At 43.3% G+C, this 22,783-nt stretch overlaps 1 long non-coding RNA gene across 1 annotated transcript; it reads left to right on the top strand.

The window, feature by feature from the left end:
- The first annotated feature begins 1,836 nt into the window (after positions 1-1,836).
- LOC147987173 (uncharacterized) lies at positions 1,837-6,863 on the top strand. The gene is made up of 2 exons (XR_015615276.1): positions 1,837-2,108; positions 6,548-6,863. It is a non-coding gene; the product is annotated as an uncharacterized LOC147987173 (long non-coding RNA).
- The last annotated feature ends 15,920 nt before the right edge of the window (positions 6,864-22,783 follow it).

The following is a 22,783-nucleotide window of genomic DNA, read 5'->3' as shown; positions in this document are numbered from 1 at the left end:
AACCACCCTTGATGCACACTTCTCTATTGTGTGGTAATGTGTCATCGTCTGTTTTTGTCGTTTTCCTTTACCAGCCCGTAATAATACCCCATTTCACACATGATATGAATAAATGCATGATCAGTTGCCCATTTCTTTGTACGGGTTAAATCTACATGCAAGCCGTGTTGAAATAGAATACCTGTGGAATCTTGAACTACGCTTTTGTAGGCTAAGACCATCTTTGTTTGGGTCATAACTACAAATTCTCGAATTATAGACCATCTTTTTAAAAATTAAGAGCATGTGGTATTTTTTTTCTCCCGTTGCAACGCACGGGCCTTTTTGCTAGTATAACTCAGAAGCATAATAATGGTACTTAATTAACTTGTTAAGAAGGCTCGCATGGACACCTTGATATCATCGGGTTGGATCATACCATCCCCTAGAATTGTATAGACCGGTGGAGATATTCATCCAATAACTGACTTCATATCATCATTTGAAATGGGATGTTAGTCCACTACAAATAGCATGTGTTATTTTAAAATCTTGTACAACATGCCCTAGAATCTAATAGTTGTCATAGATAATTTCAGCTGCCGAGATATAACTGGCCTAATAGATTATTATACTAGAAAATCCGCCGAGATATAAAAGGCAAGTTTTGCAAACCGGAGTTGGAGATATAAAGAAAGTTTTGTTCAGTCAACTTATTAGGTAAGTTTGAGTCAGCTAGCTATACTAGTATCAAACACAATAAGGCCGAATGCAGGGGCGCCCACTCGCCGTGTCCACGTCGGCAGAGGCACACTGTGCGACATAGAGAATGGCGAGAGAGGTACATTGTGTGTCTGGAGGACACGCGTATTTGAGAGAGAGACAGAGAAAAATAAAGTTCATGTGTTTTTCCCTTCATGATTGGCTACCCTCTTGTGTTCTCCCCATGCACACAACCTCATCTCTTTCTGCAGACCCACAAAGCCGCTCCTCTGCTTGTGTCACTCTACGCATGTAGATCTGGTGAGCATCGGGAGGAGAACAATGAGCCTGCGAGGGGACGATCATGGGAGAAGCAGCGTCATCGAGCAGATCCGCCGCTTGCCCGTGGCGGCCAGCTCGGCGCGCAACTCCGCAATCGAGCCTTGCACTTCGGACCACTATCTCCTCCTCTCGCACACCCACGCTGTCAGGATATATGGGTGCGCCCCTCCTCACCCTCAGGTCATAGTTTAGATTCTTCTGTAGAAACATGTAACACCCCCAGTGTCATGCGATAGTAATCCCCTGTTAATGGTGCCATGTCATCATGTTACTGTTGCTAATCTTCATTTGATCCAAATCACAGTTCAAATTCAAATCCAATCTAAAGTCAAAAATTCATATTTGCCAAACCTGAAAACTAAAATGTTCAAAGTGTGGAAAATAATCTCTAGGTATTTGTCATGTTGGAACCAACCTCTTTTGGATTCCAAAAGTGCTCCTGGAAATTATTTAGTGGTCCGGCAGCATTTAAAATTGGCCTTTCGAAATTTCTAAAAATGATTAGACAACTCCTCTTGACCCCAAAGTTTTTATTCCATCTCAAGGTATTGTGTTAGATTTATGTGTCAAGTTTTGTTCAAAACAAAACTCATATGGTACTAAAAGAAAATGCAAAACTGAGGCTAAAAATGGTAAACAGAAAAGTTAAAAATTTAAATGTAAAAAAAGGAAACACCCCCCCCCCCCCCCCCCCCCCCCCACGCTGGGCTGAACCCGCCCAGCTGGCCGCTGCACCAGCCGGCCCACCAGGCCCCAGCCGGGCCTCCTTATCCCCCCACTCCACGTAGTCCTAGCCTCCCCCCGACCCACTTCCACCACTCGCTCCCCCCACTCCCCTCGGTCTAGATCGGGGATCCACCCCGACGACCGCGCCCCATGCCTCGACACCAGCACCCGTCCTTGGCGCCGCCCCGCCTCGTCACCGGATCGCCTCTTCGCTCTCCTTCTCCCTCGCGCGTCTCCCGTCCAAGGTCTCTGCATCGCCGAGCTGACGACGTCGCCGAACGCCGCCACCTCACCGCGCCGTCGCTGGATCATCCCCGACCAGCCTCCCTGAGCCCACTGCCTAGTCCCTACTCCATACGGTGAGGCCCTCGGTCTCCTCTTCCCCTCTCCGCTGCCTTGCCCCTGCGACGACCGCGCCATGCGCCCGCTTTCCCTGGCCACGCCACGCCGCACGGCAGCGCCGCTCGCCTCGCTCCCTCACCGCCTGCACCTGCTCTGCATCGCCGCACCCAGCCACCACCCCGTGTCCCGCCTCGCACGCACGCTTGCGCGCGCCCGAGCTCACTTCCGTCGCCTCACCGCCCGACCACGCTGCTGCGCGGAGCCCCCCTCGCCGGACCGCCCCAGCACCACCCCTCGAGCTCGCATGTGACTCCTCTGTGAGCCCCGTCCGCCCTCCTCTCTTTCCCCCATCGCCGATTTCATGGCTGTCGCCGCCTGACCGCGCCCCCTGCTACGCTGCTCCCGCCGGCTGTTGTACGCTGCTTTGCCGCCGCTGCTCGTTGTTGTTTACGGCGCGCGCCCACCGCCCCACTCCTCCACCGCGGCCCTGCTGGCTGGCTGCGCCGATCCGGGCTCCGCCCTGCCATGGCCCCGACCAGACCTCTGGCCGCCGACGCCTTGTGCGTACGTGCGTGCCCTGCCTGGGAGGCCGATTGTGCCTCTGCTAGTGGGCCAACCCAATTAGATTAGGTGGCCTAATTAACTCATTTAACTTAACCTTTTACTAACCCAGCGCTTACATGTGGGTCCTCCTGCTAATAAAATGTGGCTAAATAAGTTTACTAAAACTGTGTCCATGACATGTGGCCCCCTAGGTAATATAAAAGGTTTAATTTAACTCTAGTTAAAACCTGGCTCTATGACATGTAGGCCCCGCAGAACTGTTCACCTTTGACCAGTCAACTGTTGACTCCTCAGTCAATAGTTGACCTGGCCCCACCTGTCACACTCTAAGGCTAGCTGCTGTTGTGTGTAAAAGGGTTTGCACTGTTTTGGATAATTCAAATTAAATTAAATCCAGTAATTTTAGGAAATTAATAAAACTTTGTAAATTCATATAAAATAATACGTAGCTCGGATGAAAATACTTTGTACATGAAAGTTGCTCAGAACGACGAGGCGAATCCGAATACGTGATCTGTTTACCTGTCAGATGCCTCTAACTATCTGAACATGGAACAATTCCCCCTCCGGTCATCTGTCTAACACAGGTCCGGAACCGGGAAAACATTCCCGGTTAAATTCCCCCCTTCACCTATATCGTGTAGTACTGCGTTAGAACACTCCTAGAACTACTTATTGCTTGTCCTGTATCTTTTTGCTCTCTATTTACTGTTTCTTCCCCCTCTTCTCTACGATAGACCCTGAGACCGTTGCTGATGTCCCTGTGATCGACTACGTTGACGACGACCCCCTCCTTGCCAGAGCAACCAAGCAAGCCCCCCCTTTGATCATCCCGATATCGCCCATTCCATTCTCTCATGCTTGCATTAGATTTTGCTACTGTTATTGTTTGCTCCTATTCTGATGCATAGTCTAGTTTTGTATCTCCTGTTGCACCTTACCTGCTTATCCTAAACTACTTAGTATAGGTTGGTTAGTGATCCATCAGTGACCCCCACCTTGTCCTCGTTGCCCCTGCTTCATCATTGAAGACTCGATCAACGGGATCGAAGACCAGGCCCCGGCACCGCACATCACTTTCCCCTTAGTTGCTCGACACTACTGGGTTACTATCGAGTGCCGAGGGTGAGACCTCTACAGCACTTCTGATGTTAACCCTGTAGTGTAGCTATTCGGTCGTGGTCATCGAGGGTGATTCCGCCTTAACCACATCCGATACGACTCTATCGTGCAACCCCTCAAGTGTGAACCTCGGGGATGGTTCCTCTTACGTTCACCTTGATGATTACATCGAGTGGAATCCACCGGGGGTGATTCCTCGGGTTTTCCCCTTGATGTTTGGACACACAGTTACTATGGTTACTATGAATTTACACTGAACCATGTTACTAAAGACGGGTCGGCCCTGAGGGGTACCCGCGCGAGCTTAATTGCGAGTGATGTGGAGTCGGGTTGATCTGGAAGGTGCCCGTGAGATAATTACGAGGCGTGGCCGGGCATTCCTAGCCCTTGCTGCATGTCCTCGAGAAGGGGCGACGGTGTCACATCTTTCATGAGTCTCTGCTTGTTACCGCGCGTTCCTAATCCACTATGATTTGGATATTTGATCCGAGGGGCCTCTGGCCTGATAGCACTAACCATCACGTGGGCATAGTATGGGCGTTCTGCGTCATATGCATCAGCCGAAGCTTAATAGACGTCAGCGACTGAGTGGCGCGCGCCGGGTTGGGCTGCGTAAGCACCTGCCTTTTTGAAGGAGGTAGCTAGGTCTGCTCACCGGCCACGTTCGCAACGTGCAGGAGTTTCCGGGGAGATGGCACATGACCCCTGGGGGCATAGGTTTAGTCCCGCGTGCTGGCCTCTCTATTAAGCCTAGGTCGGGTTGCGGCGTATTGTTTGGCCGAGGCCGGGCATGACCCATGAAAGTTTCTCAGAACGACGAGGCAAATCCGAATATGCGTTCTGTTTACCTGTCAGATGCCTCTAACTATCTGAACATGGAACAATTCCCCCTCCGGTCATCTGTCTAACACAGGTCCGGAACCGGGAAAACATTCCTGGTTAAATTTCCCCCTTCACCTATATCGCGTAGTACTGCGTTAGAACACCCCTAGTACTGCTTATTGCTTGTCCTGTATCTTTTTTCTCTCTATTTACTGTTTCTTCCCCCTCTTCTCTCCGGTAGACCCCGAGACCGTTGCTGATGTCCCTATGATCGACTACGTCGACGACGACCCCCTCCTTGCCAGAGCAACCAGGCAAGCCCCCCCTTTCATCATCCCGATATCGCCCATTCCATTCTCTCATGCTTGCATTAGATTTTGCTACTGTTATTGTTTGCTCCTATTATGATGCATAGCCTGCTTTTGTATCTGTTGTTGTACCTTACCTGCTTATCCTAAACTTCTTAGTATAGGTTGGTTAGTGATCCATCAGTAACCCCCACCTTGTCCTCGTTGCCCCTGCTTCATCATTGAAGACCCGATCAACGGGATCGAAGACCAGGCCCCGGCACCGCACATCACTTTCCCCTTAGTTGCTCGACACTACTGGGTTACTATCGAGTACCGAGGGTGAGACCTCTCCAGCACTTCTGATGTTAACCCTGTAGTGTAGCTATTCGGTCGTGGTCATCAAGGGTTATTCTGCCTTAACCACTTCCGATACGACTCTGTCGTGCAACCCCTCAAGTGTGAACCTCAGGGGTGGTTCCTCTTATGTTCACCTTGATGATTACATCGAGTGGAATCCACCGGGGGTGATTCCTCGGGTTTCCCCCTTGATGTTTGTACACACAGTTACTATGGTTACTATGACTTTACACCGAACCATGTTACTAAAGACGGGTCGGCCCTGAGGGGTACCCGCGCGAGCTTAATTGCGAGTGATGTGGAGTCGGGTTGATCTGGAAGGTGCCCACGAGATAATTACGAGGCGTGGCCGGGCATTCCTAGCCCTTGCCGCAAGTCCTCGAGACGGGGCGATGGGGTCACATCTTTCGTGAGTCTCTGCTTGTTACCGCACGTTCCTAATCCACTACGATTTGGATATTTGATCTGAGGGGCCTCTGGCCTGATAGAACTAACCATCACGTGGGCATAGTATGGGCATTTTGCGTCGTATGCATCAGCCAAAGCTTAATAGACGTCAGCGACTGAGTGGCGTGTGCCGGGTTGGACTGCGTAAGCACATGCCTTTATGAAGGAGGTAGCTAGGTCTGCTCACCGGTCGCGTTATCAACGTGCAGGAGTTTCCGGGAAGATGGCCCATGACCCCTGGGGGCATAGGTTTAGTCCGGCGTGCTGGCCTATCTATTAAGCCTAGGTCAGGTTGCAGTGTATTGTTTGGCCGAGGCCGAGCATGACCTAGGAAAGTGTATCCGGCCGGAGTTAATCGAGCGTGGTGGGTAAGTTGGTGCACCCATGCAGGGAAGAAAACATCTATCGATAGCCTATCCTACGGTAACAGACACTTGGAGTTGTATCCCGATCAATACAACTAGAACTGTATACTTGTGATGAGAACTAGATGGTGATGAGAATTGGATTGTGATGATAACTGGATAGTATGGCTTTGGGATTGCTTTCTCTCAGGGAGTCGAGAAAGGATCTCTGGCCGAGGTTGATAACACATCTACTACTTTACTTTATGCTACTCTAGTCCCCCTGTTGCTGCAAGTTGGTGGTTTCCAGAAGATGCTAGTCTTCGATAGGCTAGGCTTTCCCCTTCTCTTCTGGCATTCTGCAGTTCAGTCCACATATACTACCCTTTTCATTGATACCGATGCATATGTAGTGGTGATCCTTGCTTGCGAGTACTTTGGATGAGTACTCACGATTGCTTTGCTTCCTCTTTCCCCACTTTTTCCATTCTTCTCGGATGTCGCAACCAGATGGTGGAGCCCAGGATCTAGACACCACCTTCGATGACGACTACTACTACACCGAGGGTGCCTACTACTACGTGGAGACCGCGCACGACCAGGAGTAGTTAGGAGGCTCCCAGGCAGGAGGCCTTGCCTTTTCGATCGATGTTGCTTTTGTGCTAGCCTTCTTAAGGCAAACTTGTTTAACTCATGTCTGTACTCAGATAATGTTGTTTCCGCTGACTCTTGTGTATTCGAGCTTATGTATTCGAGCCCTCGAGGCCCCTGGCTTGTAATATAAAGCTTGTATTTTTTAATTTGTGTATAGAGTTGTGTTATGATATCTTCCCGTGAGTCCTTGATCTTGATCGTACACATTTGCGTGTATGATTAGTGTACGATTGAATCGAGGGCGTCACAAAACACCCTCCCTCTTTCTGGCCTGCGCTATCTCTCTGATATGTCCCTCCATCCTCACCACCACTACCACTCTCTCTTCACGCGCAGCTCCGACTTCTCACCGTTGTAGTAGTTGCCTCCCTCATGTCGAGCTCGGTCGTCCCCCATTGCCGAGAGGACTAGGGGTTACCCCTCCCGCAACTGCTCAGCTCGGAGAAGCTCGCCATTTTCATTTCTAGTAGGAGCGCCAGGCCGCCTTCCTCCCTTCATACGAGTTGTTCTTGCATTACCGGGAAATTGCTTTGACGCAATGATCCCCTCCCCGTGTTATTTCTTGAATTCTTATAGGTTGATCATGTTAACAGAGTACTTAGCTGCTATTGACTTCCTTCGATCATTAGGTATTGTTGCCAGTAGCATACCAAGAGACCAGTCGAGGTGTTTTAATATTAAAGGACGTATGTGAATAGCAATTTGTTATTTGGCTAACAAGTTTTTGGTCTATCATCTCAGCTTATAACATATGTTGATACGACATATTTTTGCAAGGATTTTTCTATTATACTTTAAGCCTTTGCTTTGGCCATGCAAATCTCTTCCCTGTATTTAAATTCCCTCTTTTGTGCTATGTGGCTATGTGGAGAAGTTATCTTTGGTACCTTTGGGAGCATAGTTTAAATTCGAAAAACAACAATACTAGGAAACATTATTAGGATCATATGCGCACTCTGAAATGGTTATAGAAAACAAGCTTCAAATATGATGACCCGTCCTTGTCTATATCAATGTTAAAAGTGATGATTGTTGCACTTTCTTCTATTCGTTTGAGCTGTGATAGACATTCTACTATAAGTAGCTTAGGCTTAGAGCATTACTCATTTGTTCGCCACATATATATTTTGAAAAGTGTGATAGCACACCCTTCTATAAATGAGGGGAATCTGGCACAATCAACTCATATCAAATAGGGATAATGTCCCATTTATCAAGGATATCGTATTGGTTAAGAGAAAAATCTTATTGTTAGGAAAGTATCCATAGAAAGAGATGAGGCACACCCTCTGTGATCAATCAATCAAAAGAAGTATTCGTCCTTTTCATATATCGGTTTCAGAGGAGTAGGTGATGAATAGGCCAAGCTTTTCATGTGATACATTCACTCTACTTTAACTTGAAGTACTAATTGTTGTATCGGGCGACACGTGTTGATCCTTTAGTGAAGAACCATGCTTTGGAATTCCGAAATATGGAAATGTTTACAGAGTTAGGTTCAGATAAACTACCAAATACTACTTATTTTCCATATATTGGTAATTGGTCCTCCCAAGTTTTTACTCTATGTGTTCCCAAATTTTCATTGAACGTATCACCATTGAGTACAACAATGAGTACATGTATGATTCGCTATAGTCAATTCAGAAAATATGGTATGATATTGTATGTTATGTGTCTTTTAGTTTATTTCAGCGGGAACATCATATTCTTGTTTTCAACTTCATAAGGAACACGTACTTCTGGAATGAATTGCTCATGTTCTATGGACATTTAGACAATCCTGAGTGGTATTTTACCCTTTTCACATCTAAATATGGTTACATTTATAATCGTGCTGCCAAACGGTTACAATTTTGTGGCCAACAATGCAGGCATGTTTTTCTAGTAGCCATACATTCCTAAAGTTCTATATTAAATTGTGGTGTATCACACTTCTCATTTTGGGCGAACCGTCCGCGACACTTTGTCCATCAGATGGACCATCTTTTGACGAGAAGTTCTTTCTATATCAGTTCCGCATTTCTTGTAGTTATAATGCTGTAAACCATATTATGCAGAAGGGATGATGACACCAAAAGTGGTCTCAATATTAGACAAATATATGAAAACTGGCTCAAATTTGATGGAAGTTGCCAATCCATCTTGCTACAACTTCGTTCCACTTCCTGAAAAGATTTCTTCTTATTAGAATAGTTTATATAGTTTGAGTAACATACCCTTTTTGTATATCAGTGTCCAATATGGTTTATTTGTGGGTCAAAACAAATGGCAAGAAAATATAACTATGTATATTCAGTTTAGATGTGTAACTATACTGACCAAAAGTATTATATTTGCATGTGGGGAAGCATCTCCAGACATGATATTGCACAATACAACTGTGATAATGATGACGCAGTTGCACTAGACATTAATCTTTGGTTTTTCAGGTTGGTTGAAAAGTTTTGAAAAATGTGGATAAAACAAATACACCAATTGATTATGAGAAGAGGGAAAGAAGAAAAAGCAACCAGACACTATATAGATTGGCATACCATGCATGGAGCACAATGTTTGGTTTTCTGTTGTCACATACCAAATCAGTTACCAATATATGTACCTATATAGATTGGTCATTTGTGCACATACCTTGGTTACCAGCTACCTCTTCCAAAGCTTACTTACCAAAGTCATCATTATTATGCACCTCTTCAGCTTTCTAAGAGCATGTGACCTATTAGATGATGATTTAGAATGCCTTTCCTTGATATATTTATTTAACCTATTAGTACATTGCTACTCATACTAAGTACTGCCTTGGTAGACGAACACATCAGATTTAAGGTTTAAAGATTCAGCAAGTTGATTTCCACTACCATAAGTGAGATCTTACTAGGGAGCAAATCACCATCTTTGCGGCGGTCATCTCTATTCATAGGATGAGAGTGATCTTAACTGATCTCAACAACATTAGGAGAAATTTCTTTTGTATCCCACTTGGACCTCCCTTTCCTAGAAACACTAGCCATTTTAACCTTAATAGGTAAATGAATAATGGATGTTAAATAGTCCCGGATAAGTATCTCCCTACCAGCTTATCCAACAACGTTCTGATTCACTCAAAAATAGTAAGCTTGACACACACAAAATACATTACTTCAACAATGTAAGCTTGACACACACAAGAGGCTGCATTTGTTGTGGCTCAAAGAAAGACATGTTGAACAATAATCCAGATAAAGCACAAACACATTCTATGTGAAAAAGATTTTTATATGTAAAATGAGTCAAAAAGAAAAAATGACAAGCACACATAGTTGTATGACAAAGTAGGATTGAAGGCACAAAAAACATGTTCTAGAGGAGCATGTATTTTTGCTCATACAGGAAAGAGATCCTTCTAAGGAGCCAGGACATGAGATATGTTTTGAATGTTTCTTAAAAACATCTCACGTGTCATGTCATGTCACATGTAAATTCTAAATTTCATACTTGGTACAGGGGATATTACAAACCCACTAAAAGAGAATTTTCTTTTCTATTTCCCCCCCAAATTCTATAAGTGAATTAAGTGGCACACATGTGTAGGTATCAAAAAAATTAATTATTTTGTTCTAATGAAGCTAAAAATTCTTTCATGTGGAAATAAAAGAACTATAACGTTCAACATCAGCAGTGAGATACTAGTGTGGAAAATTATAACATTTACAAACTAATCCATGTGTCCAATCCAAGAATTGTTACTAGCGTGTAGCATGGCTATTGTTGTCTGTTCTACTAAATAGATGTTGAATACCAAACATTATACAAAAGTTAACTATTCATATTGCAATAGGCATAATTATAATAATCGTGGTGAATTTGACAAAATTATGCAATCTGAAATGGATAACCATAATAACATGCACTAGAAGAGTACCTTCAGAAAATTATACTTTCAAGGGACGGATCAATTAGGAGGGAGGAAGAACTAGGGGAAATTGGGGAAGAGTCGGGGAGGATCCAAGGGCATCTGGAAGTGAACATCCGATGTTACATGGTTCTGGCTGGAGCAGTTGGAGGAAGGGCAACGGGCTGATGATGGTGCATCACTGGTAGAAAAAGGGCCTGTTGTCCCTCCACGTGGCCGGTCCACCTTTAGTCCCAGTTGGTAACACCAACCGGTACTAAAGGAAATTTTCTGATTTTTTTGAAATTTTTTTTGAATTTTTTTTTATTTTCAAATTTCTGAATTATTTTAACCTCTAATCTCTAATCACCCCTCATCACTGCTCAATTTAATCTCTAATCACCCCTAATCATTCCAAATCATCTAACTTCCTGGACGGTCACCCATCCTCCCACTCCCCCAGCCTGAGCACGCTTAACTTCCGGGTTCTATTCTCCCTCGTTTCCAAGTCTGCACTCGTTGTTTTCCTGACAATAGTAAGATGTCAATCCTATTAACCCTCAGGAGTTTAGCTTGAGCATGAAGTCACACATTTCACTGTTTGAGTTTGAAACTATTGTTCTAAAAAACAATAATTTTTTAGTAACACTAATATTTCTTGAATAAGTAGTTTGACCATTGTTTGACCATAGTTTGACCAGATTTGACCAAAATTCAAAAAAACTGAAATAATTATTTAATAACACTAATATTCTTGAATAATTATTTAGTAACACTAATACTTCTTGAATAAGTAGTTTGACCATAGTTTGACCAGATTTAATGAAAGTTTAAAAAAACTGAAATTTGAGCATAACTTTTTTTCCTTTTGGAATTTGAGGATTCTACAAATTTGCAAATTCCATCATTTTCTTTTGTTTTTAATAAAACTGAAAAGGCGGTCCACGGGGGGCGGGGGGGGGGGGGGGGAGTTTGAAAATGGGACCTTTAGTACCGGTTCGTGCCATGAACCGGTACTAATGCCTCAAAGCCCATTAGTCCCGGTTGGTGGCACCAACCGGGACTGAAGGTTAGACCTTTAGTCCCAGTTGGTGCCACCAACCGGGACTAATGGGAATCGCACCCTTTAGTCCCGGTTCGTGGCACGAACCGGGACTAAAGGGCCCAGGTGAACCGGGACTAATGCCTTAGCCGCACGAACCGGGATAAATGCACCCATTGGTCCCGGTTCTGGACTGAACCGGGACTAATGGGCTTACCCGACCTGGACCAAAGCCCCCTTTTCTACTAGTGCATGGATCCTAATGTGTAGTGGAAGATACCCAGGGGATGAGACAGAAAAGAGGCCTTGTTAGTACTTTCTCTGTTTCTTTCTTTTCTCTCGTGCCTTATGTCTCACAGAACAATTCCTTATTTCCATATTTTTCATAGTTTTATTTTGTTTTTAATATTTTAGGAATGTTACAAAGATATATAATTAAAAAATCAGCGAAAATAGCATATGTGTATTTACAAAATTGTGCACGCGGTTTAAAGAAATGTTCCCACATTTTTATTCAAATTTCTATACATTTCTAAAAATGTTCATGACATTTAAAAAATTATTTGAACCATTCAATAGAATATTTATCACATTAAAAAATTAATTTCACCATTCAAGAGAAATGTTCACAAGTTAAAAAAATCATGATCTTTATTAAAATACTCATGCCATACCAAACTTTGTTCGCACAAACTTTAAAAATGTTTATGGCATATATAAAACTATTTGTAACCATTTAAAAAAATCAAAACACTTACAAAAAATTCACAGGTTTATAAAAGTTAAAAAGTCATGAAACTAAAAAAAGTTCACATGTATTAAAATATGTGAATGGCATTTTAAAAACCTAGAAAACCTCACGTTATGGCTTTCAATGACCACAACTAAAGCCCGTCCTAAACAAAGGTACAAGACAAATATATAACTCGAAAGCGTAATAATGGTACGCAATTACCTTGTCAAAAGGCCCCCCTTGATATCATCAAGTTGGATCATACCAACCCATAGAGTTGTATAGACCGATGGAGATATTCATCCAATAACTGACTTCATATCGTCATCTCAAATAGTATGTTATTCTAGTAGAGATGGCGTGTGTTATTTTATAATCTTGTACATGATGCCCTAGAATCTAATAGTTTTTATAGATAACATTTCACTTTTTCACTTGGCATCACATGAAGGTACTAAATAGCCACACTACTCTAATCAACCTTTCAACTGTCAAAAGGCGCCACTATTTAACTCCTATATTTTGCTTATCTCATTTGAACAACTATCGTTACATCCAATTTAAGTTTTGATTAATCTAAAAGTTGAGAAGATCTCTTAAATTAACAAATCATCTCGAAAATCAAAATGAATTATAGATGTTCGCCGACAATAGAATAAGAAGAATAAAAACATTTGAGTAGTTATTTGTTCTAATTCATACCACAAAGAATGTGATATGGTTCTTGTGTACAAATCGAGATGATCAACCTATAAATTGAATGATTAAGTGTACGCCCTAGCTTGATTTACTTGTGCAACCTAATCATTAATTCTATCTCGTATTCTAGTAATAGCTAAGTGTCAGCTCCTGCAAAGCTAAAAAATTTACTTTTCAAAACAAAATCAAAATACCAAGAGAAGGGAAATAACAAGTGGTTCAACCATACCTTTTTTAGCTATTTTCCTCACAAAAAGGGGAACTAATTACTACATGTCTTCAACACCAAGAGAAGGGAAATAACAAGTGGTTCAACCATACCTAAATGGCATATTCCAAACACCTCTTGGAGATGGACTGTGAGTGCGCTACCTACATGCGTCTGGACTAGACCACATCCTAGAAGAATGACGACATCTAACAGTTGTGTGCCATCTTTCACTACATCTTCCGTCATCAGAATTTCTGCACATACCATGGTTACCAGTTTCCTTTTGCAAAGCTAACTTACTACAGTCATCATTATTATCCACCTCTTAAGCCTTCCAGGAGCATTCTTACTCATACTTAGTAATGGATTCATCATTATTATTGACCTATCAGATGACGCTTTAGAATGCTTCTACTTGATATCTTTATTTAACCTATTAGAACATTCCCTGTCATGCTTACTACTGCCTTTTAACCTTTTTAGGCTGATGAAAAATGGATGTTGAATAGTCTCGGATAAGGACCTCCCTCCCATCTGATCCAACAATGTTCCGATTGTCTTGGAATAGTCAAAGAATATGTACACAGTCAGCCAAAAAACATTACTTCAACAATATAAGCTTGATACAGAAAGAGGTAGTTGTTGTGACTGAAAGAAAGAGAGGTTGAACTACAATGTAGATAAAGCACAAATCATATTATGTGCAAAATATTTTTAAAATGACAAGCAACTACAGTTGTATGGCAATGTAGGATCGAAGGCACGGAAAAAACATGTTCTAGAGGGGCATGTATTTTTGCTCATAGGGGAAAGAGCTCCTTCTATGTTTTAAGGATGTCATAAAACAATCTCACATGTTGGACATGTCATGTCACGTGTACATTAGAAATTTCACACTTGATACAGGGGATCTTTACACACACACTGAAAGGAAATTGTATTTTTCATTTGTCCCGAAACTCTATAGGTGAACTAAAGTGACATACATGTGCAGGTAGCAAAAAAATTCATGATTTTGTGCAAATGAAGCTAAAAAACATATCAGGAGGAAATAAAGAACTATAACATTCAACATCAGCAATGGGATACTAGTGTGGAAAACTATAACATTTACAAACTAATCCATGTGTCCAATACAAGACTTGTTACTAGTGTGTCCCATGGCACTTGTTATATATTCTATTAAATAAGTTCTAAATATTAACCATTCTAAAAACACTAAACTATTCATATTGCAAGACGAATACTTATAATAAGAAAAAAGTCCATTTTACTACCCTGAATAAAGTCGGTGGTTCACATTACCCCATGTTATATTTTTCTACTCTCTTCACCCCCTAGACATACCTATACCGGACAAAAAAAACCTATGTGGTTTGTCTCGACTTGTAGCTAATGTGGTGTCGGTCAATGGTTGTTTTAACCTACAAGTGGGGCCACGAGGATTAACTTAACCAAAACAAGAAATTAGTATTGTGGTTAATTAGGTAGTTGGACCCGCTTGGAAGTGACTCCCGGGGTGGATTAATTAAGTGCTAATGGTAGGTTTAGCAGGTGGCTAACCGGAGCACGACGGGCATTGCCGGACGGCCAGTTCCAATGACAGTTGGATGCGCGCGAGGGCTCTGGGTGAGTAGCGCAATGAGGCGCATCAGCTGGTTGTTGCGGCGAGAGCCAGGGTGGCTAGTGCTAGTGGCGGCGACGCTTGGGTGCATGTGGGCAGCTGTGAAGGACCATGTAGACACGCAAGATGAGAAGCGGGGTGGAAAGTACGGGGCAACAAGAGCTTGCTGGATAGCGCGAGGCGTCTGGGAGAGCTTGGCAGCGACGAGCTCTTCGGCAATGGCGGGCAACGGCTTCGGTTATGGAAGCTACCTTAGTAGGAGGATGAAATCAACGAAGGTGAAAGAGGGTAAATGCACATGATGTCACAGTGAACTCGTATGGCATCTTTTCTGGCTCAGGAAGGCTCTAAAGTGCCTGAATCGTCATCGGCGATCTTCTGATTCCAACGAGGAAGATGACAGTGGTTAGCACGCTGCAGTGTGTCTGAGCTTGAGTTCTTCTATGGAGATGTTCAAGGCATCTAGGCCGAGCTCCTAGATTTGTTGGTGTGGCAAGGGGTGGCTGCGAGGACAGAGGGTGGCGGCAAAGTTTTCTCTCCGAGACGCTCTGGAGGGAGCTACAAAAGTTGAGAGGGAGCTACAAAAGAGGGAAGATGTAGAGGAGGCCATGCACGTCTCTAGGGCGTGAAGATATGCTCAGGGACACGTAGGGCAGCATGAAGCAGGAGGTGGCCGTCGAAGCACAAACGCGCAACATGCAACATGCTCCTAGAGAGGGGTTGTAGATGACCCTGCCCCTCAATGGGTTTGTCTAGGCCGAAACTTACAATAGGTAAGGCCTAGGTACAATACTTCTTTTCTTTAATTCTTAGATTTAAAAAAACTGATGAGTGGGACCGACCCGCAAGACAAATACCATCCTTGACCGTGTCCGCGTCTGTATCCAGTCTGGGCAAACCACCTAGGGGGTGTCTGGTATGGGATTGTTTGGGGGGGGGTAAGGGAACTGAAAAAGTCAGGGGGTAATGTGAACCACCAACTTTGTTCAAGGTAGTAAAATAGACTTTTTCTTATAATACCTATGGTGAATTTGACAAAATTATGCAATCTAAAAAGGATAACCAATAAACCAGAAGAGTACCTCTGGAAAATTATACTTTCAAGGGATGTATCAAGGGGGAGGAAGGAAGGATCAAAGGGCATCCAGCAGTGAACATGCATTGTTAGAAGGGCAGCGGCGCTTTCAAATCTCGCGCGTGTCAATGACTTAGGAGGCGGTGTGACACATGAGCTCATGCGCACAAGCTAGTGCAGAGCGGGCGCCCGGGTTTCTTGACACAAAGATCTCAGATAAAGAGAGATGCTGAAGGATAGGGGGAGAGCAAGAGGTAATGGGTGGCGCGGGAATCACCCACAATCTTCGTCGGTGCTCTGATGAGGTGGAAAGGCGGTGATGCGAAACAACCGCGAGGCAAGGAAGATCAAGGGTGGTGACATAGCTCGGGTCGGCCGACACAAGATTGGCTTTGAGTGTTGCAATCAGGCTGCTTCGTGCCCTAGCGCAGCTTGTGGGTTGGGCGAGTAGGCACTTCAATCTAAGGCGTTGCAATAGCTCCCGACGGCCAGATCAAAATGGTTGTGGCTGGTGTGGCTGGTTGAAGGGCGACACACTAGCGGCACCAGGCAGATAACGATGTGTAGTGGAGGAGACAAGTGGCGGTGGGGTCGAAGGGAAACTAGGGGTTTGCCCCCTCCTAATTAGGGTTTTCTACGAATGGAAGGTTGGGCCTTCTGTATACAGCAAAGGAATTTTTGTTCTATTTGCACTCATTTTTAGGGTTTTCAGTAGGCTAAATTGCCAAGGGGTGAGACAAAAAAGAGGCCTTGTTATCAATTTATCTGTTTCTTTCTTTTCACGTGTGCCTTATGTTTCACATAACAAAGCTTTATTTATATATTTTCCTCACATTTTCTTTGCTTTTGCTATATTTTATAAAGGTATTAAATATTTTTTTAAACACACTAAAAATGCCTATTGTGTATATACAAAATTGATTACGCGGCTTAAAGAATGTCACACCTTGATAATAAAATGTTTATATATTTATGAAAATGCTCATGACATTTAAAAAATTATTTGAACCATTCAAAATAAGTTCATGACATTTTATGAATTATTTGCACCATTCAAGAGAAATGTTCACACGTTAAAAAAATCATGATATTTTTTTAAATGTGCATGCCAGGCCAAACTCTCAGCATGCAAATTGTAAAAATGTTTATGACATGTATAAAGTGCTTTCAGCCATTTAAAAAAGTTCAAAACACTTACAAAATATTCACATGTTTATAAAATGTTAAAACATAATGAAATTTAAAAATTCTCACCCATCTTAAAATATGTTCATGACATTTTCAAAAATGTTCATGGGAAACTCACTTTATGGCTTTCAAAGACCACAACACGAGGCCGCCTTAAACACAGGAACAATACGAAGTCGATGGACCATTGGTGGGCCCGTGTCAATATATAACTCGGAAGCATAATAATCGTACTTAATTACCTTGTTAAAAAGGCCCCCTTGATATCATGTTGAATCATACTATCACATAGTGTTGTATAGACCGAACGAGGTATTCATCCAATAATTGACTTCATATCGTCATCTCAAACAAGATGTTAGGCTACTAGAAGTAACATGTGTTATTTTACAATCTTGTACATCAAGCCCTAGAATTTAATAGTTATTATAGATAATTTCACTTTTTCCCTAAGCATCATATAAAGGTAATATATAGCAACATTACTCTAATCAACCTTTCAACTATCAAAATTCGCCACTATTAACTCTTATATATTGATGATCTCCACTATCTTACATCCAATTTATGTTTCTATTAAACTAAAAGTTCAAAAGATATCTTAAATTAACAAATCATCTAGAAAATCATAATGAATTATAGATGTTCACCGGCAGTAGAATACAAATAATGGTAATAAACAACTTATGTAGTTCTTTCTTCTAATTTGTACTGAAAATAAGATGATATGGTCCTTGTGTGCAAATAGAGATGATCAACATGTAAACTCAATGAAGAAGTGTAGGCCCTAGCTTTATTTACTTCTGCATCATAATCATTAATTATATCTTGGATGCAGTAATAGCTATGTTTCAAGTCTTGAATAGCTCAAAAGTTAATTTTCAAAAAACATACACGGAACACACAATCATAGTACCGATAAATGCACAGTAAAAAACTGATCATTTTCATCACAAAAAGGGAATTATCTACTACATGTCTTCAACACCAACAAAGGGAAATAACTAGTGGTTCATGCATCTAGACCAGAAAACCTCTTGAAGATGCACCGCAAGTGCGCTGCCTCCATGCATCTAGACTAGATCACCTCCTAGAAGAATGACCACGGTAAACAGTTGTGCCCCATCCATCGTGACATCTTTTGTCTTTGCCATTTCTGCACATACTTGGTTGCTAGTTGCCTTTTTCAAAGCTAACTTACCCCAGTCATCATTATCATGCACCTTCTCAGCCTTCTAGGATCATGCCACCTATCAGATGACGCATTAGAATGCCTTTCCTTGATATCTTTATTTAACCTATCCACGTGTTGCTACTCACACTCAGTACCACCTTGGTGCGTGAACACATTAGGTTTTAGGTTTGAAGAATCATCAAGTTGATTTCCATTATCATTAATGAGATCCTCAATAGGGAGCAAATCTCCATCTTAGTGGTGATCATATGTATTCATAGGAGGAGAGTAATCTAGAATGATCTCAACAATATAAGGAGAAATTTCTTTTCTATCACACTTGGACCTCCCTTCCCTAGCAACACCAGCCATTTTATCCTTTTTAGGCTAATGATAGTGGATGTTCAATAGTCTCATATATGTGTCTCCCTTCCAGCTTATCCAACAATGTTCCAATTCTCTCTGAAATAGTCAAAGAATGTGTATACTGTGAAGCAAACGACATCACTTCAAAAAAAGCTTGGGACATACAAAGTGATAGTTGTTGTGACTGAAAGAAAGATAGGTTGAACTACAATGCAGATAAAGCACACATGTATACTATGTGTAAAAGATTTAGATATGCATAATGAGTCAAAAAGCAAAAAAAATTAACTTGCACAAAAACATGTATGACAAAGTAGGATCCAAGGCACAAAAAATATATTTTCTAGAGGGGCATGTATTTTGACTAATAGCGGAAGAGCTCCTTCTATGAAGCCAGGACATGAGATATGTTTTGAGAGTGTCTTAAAACTATCTCACATGTGGGACATTTAATGTCACATGTACATTCCAAATTTCAGACATGATACAGGATATCTTTATAAACACACTGAAAGAGAATTTTCTTTTCTATTTGCCCCCGAACTCCATAGGTGAACTAAAGTGACATACATGTCTATGCAGGAAAACATTACATGATTTTTTGCAAACGTAGCTAAAAATATCTATAACATGGAAACAAATAACTATAAATGTTCAACATCAGTAGTGTGTGATAACTCACAAGTGTAGGGGATCACAACAATTTTCGAGGGTAGAGTATTCAAACCAAATTTATTGATTTGACGCAAGGGGAGCCAAATAATATTTCAAGTATTAGCAGTTGAGCTGTCAATTCAACCACACCTGAAAAGACTTAATATCTGCAGAAAAGTATTTAGTAGCAAAGTAGTATGGAAGTAACGGTAACAGTAGCAGAAGTAACAGTAGAAGTTTTGTAGCAATCGTAATAGTGGCAACGGAAAAGTAATGGAGCAAAGATCATTATGAAACGGACTGATAGGTAATGGATCAATGATGGATAATTATGTCGGATGGCATTCATCATGCAACAGTTATAACATATAGGGTGACACAGAACTAGCTATAATTCATCAAGATAATGTAGGCATGTATACTGAATATAGCCATACGTGCTTATGGAAAAGAACTTGCATGACATCTTTTGTCCTACCCTCCCGTGGCAGCGGGGTCCTATTGAGTCCTACTAAATCACATGCATATGCTGTAACAACATGTAGGTGCCTAGGCAACTTTGATCTTAATGATGAGCAACTAAGGTACTATGTGTGTGCTAAGTGTATGAACACATATGAGATCTACATGTGATGGGATATTTGATGGGCGGTGGCGACCCCCCCACCCTTTGGCCACTGCTAAATAAGGTCCAGAATTTTATTTAGTCTAATTGTATAATCTGGAAGGTATTCTTTGGCCAAGTTATTCAAATATGGAAAGAAATAGGTATCTAAATTAGGAAAATAATCATAAATAAAAGGTTGCAATTGCAGATATAAAATGAAATCAGAAAAGAAAGACTATTTAGAAGCCATCAACAAAAATAAGATCAAAAAAATGATGGCAATTGGGGCATAGGAGTTGAAAGGAGTACCATTGCCCATGATGTCGAAGTAGATGTTACTAGACCGCCAACCAATGAGAAGGAACTGCGATGCAAACAATTGAAGTTTAGTTTAAGAGTAGGAAAAATTTGAGGCTTGTGTATTTCAATTTCCAAAATGAAGATGCACTAACCCTAAGGTTTTCGCTAGCGCGGGCTGGCAGGATTGTGCGGCGACGGCGGCGGCCAAGGGAGAGGGTCGCAGGCGGGAAGGATCTTGAGGTGGCGCGGGCCGGCAAGATTGTTGGGCGGCGGCGGCCAAGGGAGGGTCGGAGGCTGGAAGGATTGTGGGGCGGCGCTGCCGTCCAAGGGAGAGGTTCGCAAGCCAGAAGGACTGTGGGGCGGCGCGGGCCAACAGGATTCTGCGGCGGCGGCGCCGACCAAGGGAGAGGGTTGCGAGGGGGACAGGCGTGGGTTGGCAAGATTGTGGGGCAGGCATCGGCTACCAAGGGATAGCCTCGGAGGCTGGAAGGATTGTCGGGAGGCGCGGGCCGGCAGGATTGTGGGGCCGGCGGCGCTGCCGTCCAAGGGAGAGGGTCGCATGCCGGAAGGATTATGGGGGCGGTGCGAGCCGACAGGATTCGGGGGCAGCGGCGCCAACCTAGGGAGAGGATCGCGGGAGGGGGGCGCAGGGCGGCAAGATTGTGGGGCGGACGGAGGTGGATGCCAAGGGAGATCACAGGAGAGGTTTGGGTGGGTGGTGGTGGCTGGCCGATCTAGGTTTCAGTGGGGATTCAGCAAGCAAATAGAAAGAAAAATAGTGATTCATCAACATAGGAATTTTTGCATCCCAACTCTAAAAGAAAAAATTTGCCCAACAAGGTTAACTACATGTATATGGTTAGTTTGTAACTATAATTTATTGAACTTTCCCTATGACAGTGCATAAACAACGTTCCTCTCGAGCTATGGGCAGGCTCAATATCCACTGCCTACCATCCCCATGCAGATGGATATGGAAATCATGTTGCTGGTCAAAGAAAACATTCTACTTTTATTTATTGATGATTCAGGAAAGATTAAGTACTAGAGACCTATGAGTAGAAAGAACTTCCATATGGATAATGCTTCATGTGTTTGTACTAAAAAATGATTGTCGGTGTCAAAACCGGTGGATCTCGGGTAGGGGGTCCCGAACTGTGCGTCTAGGCCGGATGGTAACAGGAGGCAGGGGACACGATGTTTTTCCCAGGTTCGGGCCCGCTTGATGGAGGTAAGACCCTACGTCGTGCTTGATTAATATTGATGATATGGGTAGTACAAGAGTAGATCTACCACGAGATCAGAGAGGCTAAACCCTAGAAGCTAGCCTATGGTATGATTGTATGTAATGGTTGTTGTCCTACGGACTAAAACCCTTCGGTTTATATAGACACCGGAGAGGGTTAGGGTTACATAAGGTCGGTTACCAAGGAGGAGATATCCATATACGTATTGCCTAGCTTGCCTTCCACGCCAAGTAGAGTCCCATCCGGACACGAGACGAAGTCTTCAATCTTGTATCTTCATAGTCTAATAGTCCGGCCAATGGAGATAGTCCGGCCGTCCGGAGACCCCTAATCCAGGACTCCCTCAGTAGCCCCTGAACCAGGCTTCAATGACGATGAGTCTGGCACGCAGTATTGTCTTCGGCATTGCAAGGCGGGTTCCTTCTCCGAATACATCACAGAAGAACTTGAAAACGAGGATAGTGTCCGACCCTGCAAAATAAGTTCCACATTCCACCGCAGAGAGAATATTATTTTCGCAGATCTAATTTGCTGGCTTGTTTTGGCAGCATGACGTTATGTCATGGCCCGGTGATTTTTCGAACCGTTTCTTTTAACCAGCTCCGCACATAACGCGAGGTAGTTTTTCGACACATCTTGTCAAAGCAGAGATCGTGTCAACTTATTTCGGGATTCTCAACAATAGGGGCATGGGTAACCCAACCGCGCCATCAATTGCGGCGCTTGGGGGATAAACGAGTTTTACCAGGCAAGTGGGGACGCTTAGTTTCGTCCGCCCATATAAAGGGATAAGGATTCACCTTTCTATCCAGGCCTTCTTCCTCCTTTGCTCATCGGCTCCCGCACACTCAAGCTCTAGCACCCAAGCCCACACTTCCGCCTCAACCCTCTCCAACCATGTCCGGAGCGAGAGGCAAGTGGATGGTCTCCTCCATCACGGAGGGAGACATCAAGAAACTGAGGAGAGCCAGATACCTGCCCGACGACATCGCGCACCGGCTCCCCGATGAGGGGCAGCTCATCCCCACCCCCAGGCCCCACGAGAGGGTAGTATTCCTCACCCATTTCCTCCGTGGACTGGGATTCCCTCTCCATCCCTTCGTCTTGGGGCTCATGTTTTATTACGGCCTGGATTTCCATGATCTGGCCCCGAACTTCATCCTCAACATCTCGGCGTTTATCGTCGTGTGCGAGGCCTTCCTCCGCATCAAGCCCCACTTCGGCTTATGGCTGAAGACCTTCAATGTCAAGCCGAAGGTGGTGGGCGGCCTCCAGGCGGAGTGCGGAGGCGCCATGGTGGG

This window comes from Triticum urartu, chromosome 2A, assembly GCF_056163025.1.
Source record: "Triticum urartu cultivar PI428250 chromosome 2A, HENAU_Tu73, whole genome shotgun sequence".
Taxonomy (NCBI): Eukaryota; Viridiplantae; Streptophyta; class Magnoliopsida; order Poales; family Poaceae; genus Triticum; species Triticum urartu.
Note: the sequence above shows the minus strand (reverse complement) of the source record. Positions and strands in the feature narration are given on the sequence as shown.